Source organism: Salvelinus fontinalis, chromosome 3, assembly GCF_029448725.1.
Source record: "Salvelinus fontinalis isolate EN_2023a chromosome 3, ASM2944872v1, whole genome shotgun sequence".
In the NCBI taxonomy this organism is placed as follows: domain Eukaryota; kingdom Metazoa; phylum Chordata; class Actinopteri; order Salmoniformes; family Salmonidae; genus Salvelinus; species Salvelinus fontinalis.
The window spans coordinates 35,406,430-35,414,072 of NC_074667.1; the positions used below are offsets into that span (position 1 = coordinate 35,406,430).

At 43.0% G+C, this 7,643-nt stretch overlaps 1 protein-coding gene across 2 annotated transcripts in view; it reads right to left on the minus strand.

Moving 5' to 3' along the window:
• The window catches only part of LOC129845933 (nck-associated protein 5-like), a 120,373-nt gene extending 112,986 nt beyond the window's left edge, over positions 1-7,387 (minus strand). For both annotated transcript variants that reach the window (XM_055913926.1, XM_055913913.1), the window contains exon 1: positions 7,172-7,387. The gene's annotated coding sequence lies outside the window, so the exon portion shown is untranslated. The remainder of the gene's footprint in view (positions 1-7,171) is intronic.
• Positions 7,388-7,643: the final 256 nt, after the last annotated feature.

A 7,643-nucleotide genomic window follows, 5' to 3' on the forward strand; every position in this document is an offset into this window, starting at 1 on the left:
ATCGACTCAGTGGGTTTTGTCCAACACGTCTCTGGACCTACTCACTGCCACAGTCATACTCTGGACCTAGTTTTGTCCCATGGAATAAATGTTGTAGTTGTTTTCCTCATAATCCTGGACTATCGGACCACCATTTTATTACGTTTGCAATCGCAACAAATAATCTGCTCAGACTCCAACCAAGGAGCATCAAAAGTCGTGCTATAAATTCTCAGACAACACAAAAATTCCTTGATGCCCTTCCAGACTCCTTCTGCCTACCCAAGGACGTCAGAGGACAAAAATCAGTTAACCACCTAACTGAGGAACTCAATTTAACCTTGCGCAATACCCTAGATGCAGTTGCACCCCTAAAAACGAAAAACATTTGTCATAAGAAACTAGCTCCCTGGTATACAGACAATACCCGAGCTCTGAAGCAAGCTTCCAGAAAATTGGAACGGAAATGGCGCCACACCAAACTGGAAGTCTTCCGACTAGCTTGGAAAGACAGTACCGTGCAGTATCGAAGAGCCCTCACTGCTGCTCGATCATCCTACTTTTCCAACTTAATTGAGGAAAACAAGAACAATCCAAAATTTATTTTTGATACTGTTGCAACGCTAACTAAAAAGCAGCATTCCCCAAGAGAGGATGGCTTTCACTTCAGCAGTAATAAATTCATGAACTTCTTTGAGGAAAATACCTAGGATAGGATAAAGCAATTTTTCTGACCCCCCCCCCCCCCCCTTAAAATATTTAGATGCACTATTGTAAAGTGGCTGTTCCACTGGATGTCAAGGTGAATGCACCAATTTGTAAGTCGCTCTGGATAAGAGCGTCTGCTAAATGACTTAAATGTAATGTAAATGTAAAAGATCATGATCATTAGAAAGCAAATTACGGACTCCTCTTTAAATCTGCGTATTCCTCCAGGGCTTAACTGTCCTGGATCTGCACAGCTCTGCCAGGGCCTGGGATCGGGAGAGACACTTAAGTGTTTTAGTACTATATCTCTTGACACAATGATGAAAATAATCATGGCCTCTAAACCTTCAAGCTGCATACTGGATCCTATTCCAACTAAACTACTGAAAGAGCTGCTTCATGTGCTTGGCCCTCCTATGTTCAACATAATAAATGGCTCTCTATCCACCCGATGTGTACCAAACTCACTAAAAGTGACAGTAATAAAGCCTCTCTTGAAAAAGCCAAACCTTGACCCGGATAATATAAAAAACTATCGGCCTATATCGAATCTTCCATTCCTCTCAAAGATTTTAGAAAAAGCTGTTGCGCAGCAACTCACTGCCTTCCTGAAGACAAACAATGTATATGAAATGCTTCAGTCTGGTTTTAGACCCCATCATAGCACTGAGACTGCACTTGTGAAGGTGGTAAATTACCCTTTAATGGCGTCAGACCGAGGCTCTGCATCTGTCCTCGTGCTACTAGACCTTAGTGCTGCCTTTGATACCATCGATCACCACATTCTTTTGGAGAGACTGGAAACCCAAATTGGTCTACACGGACAAGTTCTGGCCTGGTTTAGATCTTATCTGTCGGAAATATATCAGTTTGTCTCTGTGAATGGTTTGTCCTCTGACAAATCAACTGTACATTTCGGTGTTCCTCAAGGTTCCGTTTTAGGACCACTATTGTTTTCACTTTATATTACCTCTTGGGGATGTTATTCGAAAACATAATGTTAACTTCCACTGCTATGCGGATGACACACAGCTGTACATTTCAATGAAACATGGTGAAGCCCCAAAATTGCCCTCGCTAGAAGCCTGTGTTTCAGACATAAGGAAGTGGACGGCTGAAAACTTTCTACTTTTAAACTTGAACAAAACAGAGATGCTTGTTCTAGGTCCCAAGAAACAAAGAGATCTTCTGTTAAATCTGACAATCTTGATGGTTGTAAAGTCGTCTCAAATAAAACTGTGAAGGACCTCGCCGTTACTCTTGACCCTGATCTCTCTTTTGACGAACATATCAAGACTGTTTCAAGGACAGCTTTTTTCCATCTACGTAACATTGTAAAAATCCGAAATTTTCTGTCCAAAAATGATGCAGAAAAATTAATCCATGCATTTGTTACTTCTAGGTTAGACTACTGCAATGCTCTACTTACCGGCTAAAGCACTAAATAAACTCCAGTTAGTGCTAAATACGGCTGCTAGAATCCTGACTAGAACCAAGAAATTTGATCATATTACTCCAGTGCTAGCTTCCCTACACTGGCTTCCTGTTAAGGCAAGGGCTGATTTCAAGGTTTTACTGTTAACCTATAAAGCGTTACATGGGCTTGCTCCTACCTATCTTTCCGAGTTGGTCCTGCCGTACATACCTACACGTACACTACGGTCACAAGACGCAGGCCTCCTAATTGTCCCTAGAATTTCGAAGCAAACAGCTGGAGGCAGGGCTTTCTCCTATCGATCTCCATTTTTATGAAACGGTCTGCCTACCCATGTGAGAGACGCAGACTCGGTCTCAACCTTTAAGTCTTTACTGAAGACTTATCTCTTCAGTAGGTCATATGATTGAGTGTAGTCTGGCCCAGGAGTGTGAAGGTGAACGGAAAGGCTCTGGAGCAACGAACCGCCCTTGCTGTCTCTGCCTGGCCGGTTCCCCTCTCTCCACTGGGATTCTCTGCCTCTAACCCTATTACAGGGGCTGAGTCACTGGCTTACTGGTGCTCTTTCATGCCGTCCCTAGGAGGGGTGCATCACTTGAGTGGGTTGAGTTACTGACGTGATCTTCCTGTCTGGGTTGGTGCCCCCCCCTTGGTTTGTGCTGTGGTGGAGATCTTTGTGGGCTATACTCGGCCTTGTCTCAGGATTGTAAGTTGGTGGTTGAAGATATCCCTCTAGTGGTGCAGGGGCTGTGCTTTGGCAAAATGGGTGGGGTTATATCCTTCCTGTTTGGCCCTGTCTGGGGGTATCATCGGATGGGACCACAGTGTCTCCTGACCCCTCCTGTCTCAGCCTCCAGTATTTATGCTGCAGTAGTTTATGTGTCGGGGGGCTAGGGTCAGTTGGTTATATCTGGAGTACTTCTCCTGTCTTATCCAGTGTCCTGTGTGAATTTAAGTATGCTCTCTCTAATTCTCTCCTTCTCTCTTTCTTTCTCTCTCTCTCTCAGAGAACCTGAGCCCTAGGACCATACGTCAGGACTACCGGGCATGATGACTCCTTGCTGTCCCCAGTCCACCTGGCCTTGCTGCTGTTCCAGTTTCAACTGTTCTGCCTGCGGTTATGGAACCCGTACCTGTCCCAGACCTGCTGTTTTCAACTCTCTAGAGACTGCAGGAGCGGTAGAGATACTCTTAATGGTCGGCTATGAAAAGCCAACTGACATTTACTCCTGAGGTGCTGACTTGCTGCACCCTCAACAACTACTGTGATTATTATTATTTGACCATGCTGGTAATTTATGAACATTTGAACATCTTGGCCATGTTCTGTTATAATCTCCACCCGGCACAGCCAGAAGAGGACTGGCCACCCCTCATAGCCTGGTTCCTCTCTAGGTTTCTTCCTAGGTTGTTTTTCCTAGCCACCGTGCTTCTACACCTGCATTGCTTGCTGTTTGCGGTTTTAGGCTGGGTTTCTGTACAGCACTTCGAGATATTAGCTGATGTACGAAGGGCTATATAAAATAAAATAAACTTTTAAAAAAACGTTTAAAATTAATAGGAAATATAGTCAAGACGTTGACAAGGTTATAAATACTGATTTTTTTATTGAAATAATAATTGTGTCCTTCAAACTTTGCCCTCGTCAAAGAATCCTCAATCTGCAGCAATTACAGCCTTGCAGACCTTTGGCATTCTAGCTATCAATTTATGGAGGTAATCTGAAGCGATTTCACCCCATGCTTCCTGAAGCACCTCCCACAAGTTGGATTGGCATTTCTTATGTACCATACGGTCAAGCTGCTCCCACAACAGCTCAATAGGGTTGAGATTCGGTGACTGTGCTGGCCACTCCATTATAGACAGAATACCAGCGGACTGCTTCTTCCCTAAATAGTTATTGCATAGTTTGGAGCTGTGCTTTGGGTCATTGTCCTGTTGTAGGAGGAAATTGGCTCCAATTAAGCGCCGTCCACAGGGTATGGCATGGTGTTGCAAAATGGAATGATAGCCTTCTTTAAGATCCCTTTTCCCTGTACAAATCTCCCACTTCACCACCAAAGCACCCCCAGACCATCACATTGCCTCACCATGCTTGACAGATGGCGTGGTTCCCAAGGTAAAAATCTGTCGTTCTGCCCCTGAACGAGGCAGTTAACCCACTGTTCCCTGGTAGGCCGTCATTGAAAATAAGAATGTGTTCTTAACGGACTTGCCTAATTAAATAAAGATTGAAAAAAAAAATGTACACCTTTATTTTAACGGCCAAATCGGTGTCCAAAAATACCGATTTCCGATTGTTATGAAAACTTGAAATCGGCCCTAATTAATCGCCCATTCTGATTAATCGGTCGACCTCTATTCCGAACACCCCAAATTTAGATTTGTCTGTCCATAACACTATTTTCCAATCTTCCTCTGTCCAGTGTCTGTTCTTTTGCCCATCTTAATCTTTTATTTTTATTGGCCAGTCTGAGATAGGGCTTTTCTTTGCAACTCTGCCATGAAGGCCAGTATCCCGGAATCGCCTCTTCACTGTTGACATTGAGACTGGTGTTTTGCGGGTACTATTTAATGATGCTGCCAGTTGAGGACTTGTGAGCCATCTGTTTCTCAAACTAGATACTCTAATGTACTTGTCCTCTTGCTCAGTTGTGCACCGGGGCCTCCCACTCCTCTATTCTATTCTGGTTAGAGGCCGTTTGCGCTGTTCTGTGAAGGGAGTAGCACACAGCAATGTACGAGATCTTCAGTTTCTTGGCAATTTGTCGCATGGAATAGCCTTCATTTCTCAGAACAATAATAAACTAACGAGTTTCAGAAGAAAGTTATTTGTTTCTGGCCATTTTGAGCCTGTAATCGAACCCACAAATGCTGATGCTCCAGATACTCAACTAGTCTAAAGAAGGCCCGTTTTATTGCTTCTTTAATCAGAACAACAGTTTTCAGCTGTGCTAACATAATTGCAAAAGGTTTTTCTAATGATCAATTAGCCTTTTAAAATTATAAACTTGGATTAGCTAACACAACGTGCCATTGGAACACAGGAGTGATGGTTGCTGATAATGGGCCTCTGTACGCCTATGTAGATATTACATTTAAAAAATCTGCAGTTTCCAGCTACAATAGTCATTTACAACATTAACAATGTCCACACTGTATTTCTGATCAATTTGATGTTATACTGGCAAAAAAAACTTGCTTTTCTTTCAAAAACAGTGTCGTGTAGGTATTACAGACTCGGTCAGGGACAGGTTGAAAATGTCAGGGAAGACACTTGCCAGTTGGTCAGCGCATACTCGGAGTACATGTCTTGGTAATCTGTCTGGCCCTGCGGCTTTGTGAATGTTGACCTGTTGAAAGGTCTTGTTCACATCAGCTACGGAGAGGATGATCACACAGTCGTCCGGAACAGCTAGTGCGCTTATGCATGCTTCAGTGTTGCTTGCCTCGAAGCGAGCATAAAAGGCATTTAGCTCATCTGGTACGCCTGCGTCACTGGGCAGCTCACGGCTGGGTTTCCCTTTGTAGTCCGTAGTAGTTTGCAAGCCCTGCCACATCCGACGAGCGTCAGAGCCGATGTAGTAGGATTCAATCTTAGTCCTGTATTGAAGCTTTGCCTGTTTGATGGTTCGTCTGAAGGCATAGTGGGATTTCTTATAGGCGTCTGTATTAGTGTCCCGCTCCTTGAAAGCAGCAGCTCGCAGTACGCTTACTGATGCCATACATCTAGGTATCAGATGCATACTTTGCAAATCACACTATCATGTACTGAGACACTGTTAGAAACAGCCATGTACTCACCACATTAGCACTGACCAAAGATATCAGGCTATTAGTTTAACATTTACAACCTAGGTAGAAGTCATCATGATGACTGACTCTCAGGGCCAGCTCTAGCCTTTTGGGGGCCCCTGCAATTCTACATATTTTGCCATGATTTATGCCATGTTAATGATATATGAGTAAGAGTGACTAACACAATCAAATGGGGGCCCCCTGGAGGTCAGGGCCCCTGGGCACCTACAGCTGGCTAGACTAATTTACCAAGAAGCCGGCCCTACTGACACGACTGTGAGAGCGGTGATGTCAGAATCATTTGGAGTCAGCGCTGCTGGCACACATTACTAGCCCATTTGGACCAAGATAGGCTCAAGTAAATATTTGAATATGCTAACAGGTGCAGCCAATGTCCAGAATATATTGCAGCCATTTACTCCAGATTTACTGTACTTTCCAAACCAAACAATCAGTCTGAAAAATAATGGAAAACGATTTCAAGATGTGTGCATGCCGGATTCACTTGAGAAGCTGATGACAATGCATTCATTCTCTCGACATAGCTGTGCAAGTAAAGGCATAAATTGACTGCAGGCTTACAAATGTGACATGCCTCAGAGCACAGACTACAGAGGATCAAGACTGATAGTTTGAGCAGATGTTGCGCCCATTCTGACCGATGTTGTCCTTCATTGTTCTGTAGCCTAAGAAAAGTATCAAGTTTGTATCATGTTCCATAATGACACAATAAGACAATAACAGCAAACTACTATTCACTAATGATACAGTGTTGTAGCCCATCAAAACTCCCACTTATACGCACTGACATGGCAATAAGACTTCCTTCACCATAGAGTTGTTTTTAGTCAGATAGCAAAATACTTATTAAATACTATAGAAAAAAAATATTAGGTGATGTCCAATGCATGGCAAGATTTTAATTTTGTATATTATCGTGATGACCGTCTGGGCGTAATAAATGTTCCCCGAGTAACCGGTTTCCTGTTCACGTTTAAATTAATACAGCGACATGAACGTCACATAATAATTCATTGTTTACGTACCACAGGCACCGCCAAGTAGGCCTACATGGGAGTATGAGTAGGCTACTACAAACACATCTCTGTGGCATCCTCATACATTGTTTGCAACGTTCTTCATCACATTAAATACCCAGTCTAAGGTTTGTCCCACCACCCCAACGTTACTCGTAAGCATTTTTTTCAAACGGCACCTCGGTACACGGTGATGAATATAACATTCACTTACCTAGTCTAGAAAAATTGTGCTTCATAGGGAGATAAACGGACAGTCATACAGCACCAACGTTAAATAGGGCACGTCTAAAAATACACATCAAGTCGAGATACTCCGTATTGTCTAAAAAAAGCTGCATTCCTTATTTTCCTAGAACAGAGAAAAATTGAAATAAGAGCCGCACCGAGGTCTTTCCGCATTTGGATGCGGTCGTCATGAAATGTGATGTCATGGCTTTAAATTGCTCTCGACTCCCCGCTCTCATTGGGGCAGCCAATGTCTGTGTGGTACACTCACATCTTATTTTGAAAACGAACGCAAACAAATCTTACTCCATTATTTTATTAAGTACAAGACATCCCGTAGTACTATTATGTTGTTATAGTAAATTAATGACTAATATTCTATATACACTCTACTATAGCCTACTATACAGCATACAAGCTACTATAGGTAGGCTACAATACCATACCATAATAAAGTA